Below are 14,605 nucleotides of genomic sequence, written 5' to 3'. Positions count from 1 at the left end.
GATCAGATTAACACCTGAAAAAAGTTGGAAGGACAGATCTTTAAACATACTTAACTTTATAAAAACCCACTATATTACCACACCCATGTTCACAGCAGCGTTATTCACAAAAGGTGCCAAAAGCTGAAAGTAATCCAAATATGCATTGATGGATAAATGAATAAAGAAAATGTGATGTATCCACTATCCACACAATGGAATATTATTCAACCTTAAAAGCAATAAAATTCTGACACATACTACAACATGGCTGAACCTTGAGATCAGTATGCTAAGTGAAATAAGCCAGCCACAAAAGGACAAATATTATTTCATTCCTCTTACATGAGAGTCCTAGAGTAGCCAAATTCATAGAGACAGAAAGTATAGTGATGGATTCTAGGATCTGGGGGTTGGAGGTGGGGACTTATTATTTAATGAGTACAAAATCTCAGTTAAGGAAGATGAAAAAGTTCTGGAAATGGTTGGTGGAGATGCGCAACACTACGAATGCACTTAATGCTACTGAACTGTACAGTTAAAAATGATTGAAATGGTAAATTTCATGTTATTTTACTCCAATTAAAAAAAAAACCATAAAGTTGCCTTTATTTTTCTCATTCTGTTAAGCAAACTGGCATTCGAAAGCCACTGCCAAGATGAAGTAATCTCTCCTGCAGCTGAGAGAGAGGACGCAGGGCTTGTGAGTGCAGCCCAGGTGGCCAAACCCAATCAAGAGCCCCGCTCACAGTCAGAACGCAGTGTATCCAGACAGGCTGCAGCAACTCAGCACAGGCCGAGTGACAGAGAGGTACTTCCAGATTAAAAAACACATTAGCCATGCCCTTGGAGAAACTAAACAATCCCCTCAAACACAGAAGTGCCCTAGGCCAGAGGTCAACTTGTCCTTGAAAAGTACTTGATATGTTCTATGGGCAGAGATGCCTAGAGGATGATGTACCCAAGAAAGTTTTCAAAAAAACCAGAGATTTGGGCCTAAGATTGATCTGAGCAGGCAACAACCCGTGGGTGACACCTCGTTTTTTCTTCACAAAGCAATAGGGCAACATAGGCAAGAACTGCACAGAGGATAAAGCAAAGTGATTCGATCTCACAGGAAACCTTTTACAGATGAGATGTTCTCTGAGACAGAGTTAATTGTTGGTAAAATTATAGGATTACATTAAGAGCAATATTGTTTTTTCTTATAGCAGTTGCTTCTTATTAAAATATGTGTATATATGTACATATGTGTTTATGTACATATGATGGTTTATGATGACTGGTTAGTGTTTAAAATTCAAATTAATCTGTTCTTAGTGATGCAGACCCTGATAGTCTACAAGGTGGGCCATATAACGGGAATTTATAATCGTGGAATTTTCATACTGCATTAAGAATCTCTGTGGGTGATAACACAGCACTAAAATAGCTAGCATTGCATTGATGTTTCTCACTCTCTACATTTGTTTAATTCCTTTGCCAGAGACACATACTTAACTTGTCTTGGTAGATTTTTGTAATGTGTCTTTCAAATGGAAAAACTGTATTCAAGCATTCCAATTTTATCAAGTAGCAAAAACACCCAGGCTGTCGGCCAGAATTTGCATGTTTGTTACTGCATTCCATTCCCAGATATCTCAGGGCTGAAGAATAATAACAATTTTCTAAAATGTTATTAGATCCATAATTCTGGCAGGTTAATTCACTTAGCCATTTCCATTAAAGCAATAATTATTGGCACATAACCTTAGAAATCATCGTGCATAGCAGTAATCAATTCCAGGTGAATTAGCCTTTTTCGTTCAGTAAATGTTTAAGTACCTACTATGTGTAATGCTCTATAATTTCTTACCTTTGTCTAGCACTTCAGAATGATGAAAGTCATCTTCATTTTCTCATTTGATTCTGACAGGACCCTGTGAGAATAAGCAGGTTAACGTACGATGAAACTGAGGCACAGAAAGATGAAATGATTTGCTGAAGATCTTGAGGTCAGTAAGTGATATCAAAAATAAAATCCAGATTTTCTCAAGTCTATACCAGTCTTCTCTGTGCTGCCCTATATTACCCCTTCTCATTGTTACCCCTCATTATTTGTGTTTCTCTGAAATTATTCTTTATTAATCCTCTGAGTAATTTTTTGTGTTTGCCAACATATTTTTGTTATTTTTTTCTGAGATGTTCTGCAATCTCACTAAGTAAAATGCCTTGTGATTCAGATGTTCTCATCTTTATAAGCTCCACTAACTTGGCTACCAGTAAACACCATCCTTTTGCTTTTTTCTTCCACTAATGATAGCTTCGTACACCTCTTTCTTTTCTGAGACTCAAGAGATCTGAGTTCTAGTCTTAGTTCTGCCACGGACGAGACATGAAATGCTGGATAAGACATTACGCTACCACAGGTGTTAGTTTCCTACTAAATAGAAATTGTGATGCCTTTTCTGAGCTTCTCTGAAGTCTGAGGTTAACAACAAATATGTGAAGAATTTGACAATAGTTAAACTCTATTAATGTAAGTATTGCCAAGTCTTTTCGGAATTCCTACTAACATTAAATGTGACAGGATAAAAGAACTTCTTAATGGCTATCCTGGGTCAAACGGACTTCGATTATATTTCTGTGCATCAGTGAGGTACAGAGTACAGATGGGAATAAATAAGGAGAAAGTATATTACCTTTCATTTCAGGGATCTAAAGCCTTTGAACTATATATACCTAGTCTCAATTCTCTAAGGACTCCTAGTTATCCAGTTTAATATATTCTGGGCATCAGAATCAGACAGGATTTCTCCATTTCTGGTATGTGCAGAAAAATAGAAATACCTAGATTGATAGCTTAACATGTACCTCAGTGAAGATAAAAAATAAAATCATTTGAAAATAATTAAATAATAGTGATAAGAACAATATGTAAATGTTTATATGGAATGAACTAAAAGGGACCCTGATTCTAATCTCTACTTCCTGCTCATTAAGGAACCAGTGATGACTTTTAAGAAATGTGACTAGAGGAATCATCTTTTAGCCTTTTCTCCATATCCCAGATCTTATTGTTTCAAACCTTCAGCATTGAGATGGCTTTTTTTTTTTTTAACTACAAGTCTCTTACTAATGACAGAGAAAATAATGGTCTATCTGCATTTGCCACTTTTTAAGAACTAAAACTATGCCAATTTACACCTATAAAAAATTCTACTTCCTTCCAACATGCTCTGCAAATAATTAGTGACAGTTTGACTACTTGTTAATAAAAATGGCGGCATAATACTTGAGTTCTGTCTCTCAAACCTTAGCTTTTTAAATCTTCCTTTTTTCTATCTTCTTCAGTGTCTTCTGTTACACGGTATTGGAACATTTTAAGTCGCCTTTCATAGGAAGCATTATTTACTACTTGAAGTACCAGCTGAAAAAGATCACCCACTGCATTGTGCCATATCACCTCCTGTGTTACACATTAAACTCACCCCTGGTACCCGTCACTCAGAAGTAGTGCAGGAACATAACGATTTAATCTCATGTTCAATATTGTGAAGTTTCTGCTTTTTCTTTCAGGATAGATCTGCACCCAAGAAGAAAGCCCTTTGGTGGCCTGGGGAAAGTTTCCTTGGGTTTAGAATCATGCAAAATACTGGCCAAGGTTTTTTCTCCCTAATCTCCTCCCTTCTTTTCATAGCTTATTTCTGAAAGCACAGTCCCTCTGTCCCAGGGCTCCAAATTGATGAAATTTGTCTTCAGTATTTGGATTATGAACAAGTTAATTATCTGCAACTTATTGCACTTGTCTTCATGAAGATCTGTAGGTAATAGGCGCACTGCTTTTTCTCTGCCCATTGGACCACGACAAAAGAGTCGTTCAATAACTCATCCTTTCTGGTCACTTCCAAACAAAGGATTCTCTCAGGAAGAAAAAAATCCTAAACAATGTCTCCCTCAAAAAAATTCAAGATTGTATTATTTGACCTCTGGGTCTGATACCAAGATTGTGTAACTCTAAGAAAGACAGCCATGAGCAGTCTGCCACAAATTTGTTTTCAGGAACAGAATGATCTACAGTGTGACAGAGCAGGCCCATGCTCCACTGGCTGTGTCCTTCTCCAGCTGGCTCAAAGTTACTGCCTTAGGAAGTAAGGGTCAAAATATTAAAATGTCTCATGGTTCCATGATGTCCTACCATAGCATCTTTGCATCCTTAGAGGCAGATGCCAGAGGCTCCAGGAAATAGAAAACAACCTAAAATGCGCAAACATAGAATTGTGAATCAGTAAAAGGTGATCTAGACCCTCAATGAGCTGTTAAGCAGATAATGCAGAAAGCTGATTACAATGACCTGTCATCACTGCTTGGAGCTGTGGGTCTAAAGGATAGTGAGATCTTAACCAGGTCTGTGCCATTGGGGCTTAAAGATGGACCCAAATCTGCTATAGGTCAGCTCATTTCTTGGAGTTTTAGAACCTTCCACTGTAATCAAAATTATTGGGTGAGTTCATGGGATTTTAACATTAGGTTTATGAGGCATAGAACATGAATTAACTCTTTTTACAGAAGAGTGTTTGTAGAATGTTACTATGGACGGAAAAAGAGGTCAGCGCTCCAGAAACACTACAGATAGAGCAATGAGATGTCTTGTTTTTTCCATGGATGCTTGAAGTTTGCCTTGACTCAAAAATGCTTCCTCTTTAACGTGGAAAAGTCTCCCATTTTGGTAGATGAATTATATGGTCACCTTAGCTATGTGATATTTGGATATTACTCTCCAAAAGGAATGGGTTCATTGACTTTGCACATGGTTGTGAGGCAAATTGTATGCTTATGCTAGAGGGGCCATAAATGAAGCTCTCTGCTAAGCAGCGCTGACACAAAATTAAAAAGAGAAATCATTCTTACCTAGCTAATTGAACCACAATATATGAAGCCCCAAGGGGATGTATGCAAAATATTTCTGAGATAAAACTTCCTCCTTACTTGTCCCTTCACTTTACAACGCAGAGCCAGAGAATTCTGATCAGAGATAGCTGAAGAGCCACTCACTACTTATTATCCATAGACCAGGAACAATATACAACCTTAAAAGTAAATGGGAAGGATTGAGAACACTGCGGATGTATTGAATAATGAATTCCATGGCTTCAATACTCAAATCCATAAATAGAAGTATCCGTGATACTTCTGGCCAAATTAATGAAATTCCACTTGATGTCATATGTGATCCCTTATCCTCTACCCACAGAACTCTCATGATGCAGCTACACAAAGGCCTTATAATAAAATTTTTTCTTTTCCTGTTGTGTTCACATCTGAAGATGACTGACATCAGCTGAGAGTCTCTTATTTTCAAATATACTTTGAGTTGATATATCATAAATTTTAATCACTGGACACAATTCTCCATTTTATTGGTTATTGCATTGATATTAAGTAAACACCAGGTTAGTATGACTAACATAAAAAGAATCTAACTTTAATATCAAAATAAAATATGATTTTTTTTTATGACCGACTCTGAAAAAAAAATTCAGGGAAAGGAGGGGTGAATGTCCACTGTAAGAAATTAAGATTGGACACAATGATGTTAAAAAAAAAGATTTTATTAACTTTAGATTAAACGGACATGAGGTATTCAATTAAAATGATTTCTGAGGTTTTAAAACCATCATGTTCTGTGATTAACACAGTAAATGTATGTTTGATTGAAATATTAAGCAGAAGGGAAATAAATAACAAGAGTTTTAAAAATATATATTCTCATTAGTAATGCAGGGCTGAAGTAAAAAGTCCAATAAAAATATGGCTTGCTTCTAAGAGATGAATAATATTATTCACGAAACTCTTTTGGACAAGTCAGGATATTCTCATTTTCATATGTAGCCTGACTGGTGAATTATGACCCAGGATTTCGAATCATTGTTCTCTAAATTTGCACTCAGAAATATAAGGTGCCTTGTGGGCCAACCTCTTTTCTTGGGTCTCTCATTCTTGTTACCATTTAGTCTGGATTCTGAAGTGGGGGTGGGACATTTAGATGAAGTGAAGACTTTATCTACATCACATCAGAACAACTGGATACAAAGCAAAAGAATTTGTCAAACTAGATATCTGGTGTCATGTAGGGTTAAAAAATTTTTTTTTTAAATCTTGCCTGATTGAATTTAATTCACTAATCCATTCAAGGTTTTTCTTTGACTAAGTGAAGACCACAACTAATGTGAGTAAGCTCTAGGAAGAGAAAAATCAATGGTTCGGTTCAAGAGGGAGCTGAAAGCAGAAGCAATAACCATTTTTCAGTTGTAAACTTGCCTATAAATAGGCCATGAAATCTCCAAATAATATGCAAATACGCATATGACTTAAAATATCCTTTTCCAACACAGAGCAGGTCTTTGACTCAAAACAAGTCCATATGAACTTGTCAATCTTTGGTGACCTAATCTGCAAAATAAGGACATTCTTGAACTTTTCATTCAGCTAATATTTTTTGAGTACTTACTATGCATCAGCAACTGTAAGAGGCCCTAGGAATTCAATGGTGAGCAAAACATAGGCACAGCCTTGTCTTCATGGAGCAACTCCTCTAAATGGAGATATAGTTGATTGTGAAATAATCACACGGCAAATGCAAAACCTGCAACTGATATATGTGCTTCTGCACAAAGGAACATGTGCTGTGAGAATCTATAATGGGGGTGTGACTGAGGCAAGGAGGTCGGGAAGAGGTGCTGAGCTGAGATAAAGACTCTACTAGGTGAAGTGGAGGTGAAGGAAACCATTGCAAAATACAAAATAGCATGTGCAAAGGCCAGGTTGTGGATGGAAGCAAGATAAATACGAGGAACTAAAAAGCAAATCAGTATGGCTGGAACCCAGACAGCAAAGCTGAGTAGGATGAAGAAGAAGGTGGAAGGTCAAGTAGGGGTCAGACCATGCACAACTTTGAGGATCACGTTACACAGTTTTGGCTTCTCCTTGAGAGGCTTTAAACAAAGGGGTAGAGCCCTGGTACCCAAGTTTATGCCCCTTTCCAGGCTCACATCCTGAACTGTGCAAGGGTATAATGGTTAGGCCTGCTCCGCCCACCTTGAAACAGCTCTGAAGAGTCATTCCATCTCCAAAAGTCTCCAAGGTGTTGGCTGAGGCTTTAGTTGCAACTTCATTGAAGCTCAACTTCTCCCTCTATCCAAGCTTACTTCCCTTCCTTTCTTCAAGAAACACTGCCTCATTAACATCTTGAATTCTAATCTCTATCTTAAGTTGGCTTCCTTGGAAACTGAACCTGTGACAGTTTAGTGGAAGTAACATGGAGACTGATCAGGAGAGGGGTTGGTAGAAGTAGTAGCATAAATATATAGCCAAAGATGGTGGTAGCTGGGTCTAGGATGATGGAGAAACATAGGGTGGGCACATGTAGAAGACATTTAGGAATTGAAAAATAATAGGATCTGGTGATAAAGGGAAGGGTGATGATGGAGAGTTAGAAATCAGGATGACTCCTTAGACTGTGGTACCCACAACTGGAAACACTCAAAAGAATTAGGTATGAGGGAAAGAGCAAAGGTTTCCCCTTGGAATTTGTCAAATTGAGACATTCAAGTTGAGTTTTGAGAAAGGGCATCGGCTGTAGAATATAGATAACTGGAATTGTGTCTAGATCATAAAAGAAACCATCAATGTGGATGGAATTATTTAGGGCAAGGGTCCCCAAACCCATTGGGAAACGGGGTGCACAGCAGAAGGTGAGTGGCAGGTGAGCCAGCGAAGCTTCATTTGCATTTGTAGCAATTCCTCAGCATTAGTATCACCACTTCAGCTCCACCTCAGATCATCAGCCATTAAATGCTCAGGAGCGCAAACCCTATTGTGAACTGCACATAAGAGGGATCTAGGTTGGGTGCTCCTTATGAAAATCTAATGCCTGATGATCTGAGGTAGAGCTGAGGCAGTGATGCTAGTGCTGGAGAGAGGATGCAAATATAGATTAATATTAGCAGAGAGGTTTGACTGCACAGAGACCAGAATAAATCAACTGCTTGCAGACTCACATCAAGACCCATAGCGTGAGTGGCAAAAGACAATTAAGCTGCATCTGGTGGCCAGCTTTATAGTGGCAAGTGAGTTGATGTACTTCAGTTGTACAGCTGCATCTGGTGGCAACTGATTCTGCATTATGGTGAGTTGTATAATTATTTCATTATATATTACAATGTTATAATAATAGGAATTAAGTGCACAATAAATGAAATGTGCACTTAAAAAAATCCACCCCGTCCTTGGTCCTTGGAAAATTGTCTTCCATGAAACCTGTCCCTGGTGCCAAAAAAGGTTGGGGGCTGCTGATTTAGGGAAAGAGAACAGACTGCAAAGGAAAAGGGCCAGGTCTGGACCTAGAAGGATTAATCTCAGTATTCTTCCTAGATCTGATGTTCTATACTTCCATACCTTCATGAGCTCTAGAAGCAGGTTTTATAACCTTTATAAATAACCACCTCTTTGGCAATGAGAGGGAAATCAGGACCTGCTCTCCAGAAAAAAAAAAATATCATTTATTGTCATATGCCCAGTTTGTGCACAATTTCTAGGGGTCCACTTAGACCCTAAGGAGTCTAAGGCTATCTCTAGACTCCTTAGTGATCCACGGTCTCCAAGTCATAAACTCACATTCTAGAGAAAAGCCTCTGCTTTTTAATTCTATTGTTTCTGCAGCATTTTATACAAAATTTATATTAATGTTTTAAGGCTTTAGCTGATAGCTGTCTTGATGGTCCAACAAGGGTTTTTGAGAAGTACCAAGTACCTGAAACACTCGAGCTTCCATGTCATTAGGCAGAGGTAGTGCTCAGAAGAAGGGTGGTGGGTTTATGCCATAGAACACTGGGTGGCAAACTTGTTCTGCAAAGTGCCAGGTAGTAATTATTTTAGGATTTGTGGAACACATATAACCTCTGTCCTACATAATTATTTCATTAAAATATCCCTTTAAAAATGTAAAAATCACTGTTAGCTCATGCAGCATATACAGACAGACTGTTGGCCACCACTATACTTTGTTGACTCCTGCCAAAGACCATCGGCTCTGCAGTCAGACCAATTAAAACTGCTTTTCTCTTGCCCCTGAACATCTTAGCATTTGACCTTAGGGACAGATATTCTACCTCTTTGGATTATTGTGAAGCCCATACATATACATCAATACCCATCCATGTACCTGGCACATGGAAATCGCTCCCTAAATGGTGAAGCGGGAAAGACAACTTTGCTTCTAAAATTGTCTTTTGCAATAGAATCTGTTGATATAACAGATTTTTTCCCTCCACGTTATACCTGGACACATGAATAACATACTAGGTATCTGCTCCTCTTGTTCATCACTGGCAGAAAAACCCAGCTCTTTCAAGATCTCATCCACTGCTGACTCTGAGTGGAGGAGAGACCCTGAAAATGTCTCAAACGCTGTCATTCCCTGCTTTCGTGCTTTCACCTGGGTGCTTCAGCCATTTCTAACTAACCTCCTCCGCCACGCTGCTGCTCTTGCCAAAAAGCGTACATGTCTCAAACTATTAGCCCCAACACTGGATCTACTATTTGTTGCTTGAAAGCTTTACTTGCCAAGGCAGAATGGTTCTCTCTGGTCTACAGGACATAAAGTCAGTGATTGCCCAGATCCAGGCACAAAGAAGAGGGATTCTCCAATGTCACATCACATGCAATCTTCCTAGTTTCCGCTTAAGGCCTCGGGAGTCCAAAATCGCATCCCTTTTTCCTATCCCAATGGGGACTGTCTTAATAAGCCACACAGACTTGTTTCATCCTCTGGGGAAGCTTCTGTTTCCTTCCTCATTTCTCCATCAGCAAATTTTACTATATGTCCTTTTATTTCACTGGGCTGCAAATATTACTCAAATATTAGCTGCTCTGCCTGTTCCTTTAGATCTAGATAACATTGGGTAAAACTCACAATTGCATACTCTTTGAAAGGGCAAATCTTCCCAAAGACCTCTGTGAATTCCCAGTAATAGGGAAAGCAGATTTTATTCTCAGAGTCACCTGTCTGTGGGCTCTTTCCTCTGCAGGCACCTCATTGATGAAATTGTGAAACTTTTTTTTATTTTACACACACACAAACACATAAAAAGTATTTGTATGTCTAATAGATGTAAATGAAGGTTTGGAGGAATTGTAAAAGAGCTTGCATTGAAAAAAGTGAGTACAATTTTAAATGAAATATTAGATACTCTCACTATTAAAATTTGCTTTGCCCCATTCCCATGTAGAAATGTTACCAGTTCTTTATCTCACAACGAACTCAGATTCTTGCCAAATCCTCTTCCCTCTACCGCACTTCTCTACCCATCTGTTTTCTTCCTTTCCTCTCAGAATAAAATACAAGTTTCCTTTACTCTCTCATGCAGAGCACTTTAAGAATCCTTTTAAGAACTTGCACTTCCTTTGTAATTGCTGCCCTCAGAGTCTCATCTTCTACCCCAAGTGGCTTAATAAGCTATTTTCCTCAAACAATGAGAGTTCCCTAAGAAGAGAGGTTATGCTAGTAACTAAAAGAGTAAAACAAAAAATTTACTTTCTTACACTTTATCTGGCTGAATTACCACTTTAATTTTCATTTTCAGCCATTAATACTTTAGCTTAATTCAGTGAATCAGATGAGTTGAATGAGTAAAAATTTTTAAAAAATTAAAAAAAAAACAGCTAAAAAATGTCTTTTGTCGAGGAAAGAGGGTCAAGGAGAAAGCACAGAGGGCACGTTTTTGGAGGTACAGGGGTATGGATCAGACAAAATTCAAAGAGAAGATGCTGTTGGGGACTGGTGGGAGAAGAGAGGCAAAACTATAGTATATCAGAGACTGGAGGAGCATGGAAAAGGCTATTTATTTTGCTTGGGGCAGGACCTCATTTGAGGTGTTACATAAGTATGGTTAAATCTGCTGGTAGAGCGCACACACTCATGAGGACAGTGGAGGTCCTCCTTTGATGTGGCAAGAACTGAGAAAAATCCATGACTCCCCTTGCACGCATCTCCTAATGTCACAGCTGCTCCGAAAGCCTGCTTTGGCTCTGCCCTGCGTGGGTGTGGGGATCCAGATGATGAGGGTTGGAATGTAATTGATTACTGAGGCTGTAAATTGTACAACTCTAATGACGCACCATTGGGGCGCAGGGGGCTGCGGGACAGGGCGGAGGCCATTTTTTTGTTGTTATTTTCTCGAATCTGTTTTGGAATTTTCTCATATTTCTCTCCCTATATAACAATAAACATTAGCATTTTCATATGTCATGAAAGTTAAAGCAAGATGTGGGAAATTCAATTGTTGAAGAGCAAAGTTCTCTAATTGCATTCTTCAGAGATTTCCATTACTTCTGGAAAACGTCAATTGACGAAGAGTTTTAATTATCAGTGGTGTTTCATTTCTATGGGTGGCCCGATATCCAATCCAGTCTCCCACCCTAATGTGTCTGCTTGGCCAGGGACTCTCCCACTGGCTTCAAAGGGTGCAGAAGGTGCAGTAGAGATGCTAAAGGATGGAGTTGGGTTGATGATTTTTTATCATCTTCCCTAAATCTGTGTTGTTACTGCAGAAAATGAGTTTCTTTTGGGAAACTGATGTACTACAAATTGTTCAAAGGAGCTAGGAGCTAGAACTAAATTATTAATAGAAGGGATGTTCCATAGCTAAACATGGTGGCTGGTCATTTCTCAGCTCTTTTTTGAGATAGTGTTGACTTTAATTAACATGCATACTATTACAGCTTTGCAAGTCCCTCCCCAACACTAAACCACACATACTGGTTAGCAGCCCGGCTCAGAATAAAAATCAAATTCGGCCTTACCACAACCTTATGTAAAAGCTCACATCTTCCTTATTATTTTCAAACAAGACATGGGAAACCCCTTTTTTTCCAAGCATTAATTGCCTTTGCTTACGCTCTGAAGATTTCCACAGTCAGTAATGCCTTTCATTGTGACCCAACAAACCATGCTCCACACAGGTCTTGGTGACTCATGGATCTCACACCCAAGTGGAGTAGATGGAATGTACAAAAATGCCCACAGGGGCAGCCAAGCCCTGGCTAGTGAAACCACAGCAATGACTGAATGACTAGAAAACCGAAAGTTCATTTATCTTCATGAGCTTTTCTCAGACATTTAGCAGAGAATCTGGAGTGAGCACAGGGAATGAACTGAAGAAATAGAGAACACGATGCCCAGCAAGATCCTTAGCCTGGTCCAGTAGAGCTCAAGGGCCTGATGCATTCAAATTGACCATTGACTAAGATGTCAGGAGAGCTTCAATTTTATGGAGCAATTGGCGTGATGCTAGATGGAAATCAATACTTGCAATCTAAATTTTGTATTTTGTGTGTTGTCAGTTGAAGTTTGATGTCTGTTTCTCTTTCTTGGACTGATTTTCTTTCTGCAATCAGCATGATGAAAAAGAAAATAATGCTTATAAATGAAGTCAGCATATAGTACTGCCTGAGCTGGAGGAAGTTGGCAGCTGCAGAAATTCTGTTTTCACTTTACATTAAGTGGCATTAATTACACTGCTATGTAACTAAGTATAACCATATGGTTGTAAATCAGGATTCTGCTCTCATTTCAAGGGCACTGGGGTATAAGTGTGTGGCTATCGGGTGGGAAGGCCAGGCCCTCTCGGTTGTCCTTCAGCAAAGACTGTATCATTTAGCCCCAGGAACTCATTCTAGGCCGGAGGCTGTCAAGTGCCTCCCCTTGGCCAAGAAGTAAACCAAGCTGGGAACAGCCCAGAGGCACTTGGTACCAGGTAAGCCAAAGCCATTTCCCCTCTAGCCTAAGGAGTGAGGTGTGTGAAATATATCTAAGCAGGCCTCAGAGCTAACTTTGAAAATGAGGTCACTGCCAAGTTCGGATTTTCAAATTTTCCCATTAAATTTAGTGATGTTAAAGACCAATGCAACATCTAACAAAAATGGCTGGTATATGATTTCACCTGTGAATGAGGTGACACAGGCTCTAGTAACTCCCCGTCAGGCCATGGAAATTTATCTGCACATCCCTGCTAACCAGGACATCTTGACAAGGGAGAACGAGCAGCACTTTCGCTTCCTCATTCCCATTAGCCAGGCACGAGGCGTTGGACAAGGTTAACCGCTGAATCCCTGACCCTCCCATGGGTCATTGGTAAAGTGAAGATGGCTCAGCTGCTGAAAAGTAAGGACCTAACTTAAACTCTAAGCTTCTTCTCAGCTCAAAGATTCGGGATTCAAGATATATTTTTTGTGCATTTTTGAGGGCAGAGATCTTGATTTTATTTCAGTGTCCTGGATATGGCAGGAACTCATTCATGTTGGAGTGAATAAATAATAAAGTAAGTATAATTATAATGTTCAAGAAAAATATATTCTTGCAAATAACCCATGGCGCAGCTACCCAATTAACATTTTTGCGGGGGCAAAGAATGAGATTCAGCAAGATAGTTCTACATACCAAGGGGCCTAACCGAGGGCAGAGTTTTCAGAAGCAATGAGAAAAAAGGGACAGGTGGGGACACTCCTACCTGTCAAAGAACCTGGGAGCCTGAGAACACAGACAAGTATGCGATCACTCCCAGAAAAGCCAGGCTGTCTTGTTTGTGCAGATTAGTGAAGACTTAAGGCTACCTGAAATAATCATTTGGTAGGTATGAACTTAGCTCCTCCCTCTTCAAACCTCTTAAACCAAGGGCTCTGTAATATCAAAACAAAGATGCATTTATTTATTCCCAGACCATAGAGAACTTTGTGATTTGGGTACAAAACCAGCAAGGATAGATGGAGACTCCTCCTTGAAGTCTAGATGCAGGGAAGTCCTTGGAGCTCTGACCTGCTCTGTGGTAGGAAGAAGGGATCTGGTCCCAGGCAGCACACAGGAGCCCTGCCCATCACTTGAGGACCTACACATGGTCCACAGAAGTCCAAGGCAGTAGGGTCTTATCTAGGGAAATGAGCTTCAAGGGAAACAAGACATCAAGGTGTATTTCATTCAGTGATAGAAGCTCATTTATTTGGGAGATTAAGTAACTTGACCCTTTTCATCAATTTCCTACCACAATTATATTTGGGTTTATGTGCTTCCTATGCTATTAGTCAGAAATGGCAAGTCAAGATTGATGTAAACAGGGCTGCTGCATACTCTGTACAGCTTACCCTGACACCAAAGCACCTAGCCCAGGAGGTGATTAGGTATTAAAATCCAGCCTGCTCTGCACTCACTAAGTCATGGACCTCTGTACTGGATATGATGTTCCCAGTGGGGTACTGTGGCTAAACTACTCAGCATTGAAGCTGCATCTGCCCAGAGCAATTTTTTTTTTTTCTAATTTGTCAGTTCAGGGGATTACGTGCCGATTACTCTCCATTTCCTCCTCTCCATTCATTGTTTTTCTCTGTACTGCTCTGTGCCCCAGATGGTGGCCTCTATATGATGCATCTGAGACTTTCTTAGGCAGAGGGGTAATAATGACTTTCACTATTACTAGTACGTGGGTACCTCATCAATCCTGGTGGGTTCCTTTTCCCTGGTCACACTTCTGTAAATGGCCCTTTTATTCAATTCTGTTCAATTGAACCCTTTGACTCTGTCATTTCCTTCTGACTG

The 14,605-nt window shown here is 39.5% G+C and overlaps 1 long non-coding RNA gene across 1 annotated transcript in view; it reads right to left on the bottom strand.

The window, feature by feature from the left end:
* Positions 1-14,605, bottom strand: part of LOC107506940 — a 102,330-nt gene that overhangs the window by 80,059 nt on the left and 7,666 nt on the right. Inside the window, exon 2 of the long non-coding RNA XR_001596031.2 lies at positions 1,835-1,898. This is a non-coding gene — a long non-coding RNA (uncharacterized LOC107506940). The remainder of the gene's footprint in view (positions 1-1,834; positions 1,899-14,605) is intronic.

Source organism: Rousettus aegyptiacus, unplaced genomic scaffold (assembly GCF_014176215.1).
Source record: "Rousettus aegyptiacus isolate mRouAeg1 unplaced genomic scaffold, mRouAeg1.p scaffold_m13_p_7, whole genome shotgun sequence".
Lineage (NCBI taxonomy): Eukaryota > Metazoa > Chordata > Mammalia > Chiroptera > Pteropodidae > Rousettus > Rousettus aegyptiacus.
Note: the sequence above shows the minus strand (reverse complement) of the source record. Positions and strands in the feature narration are given on the sequence as shown.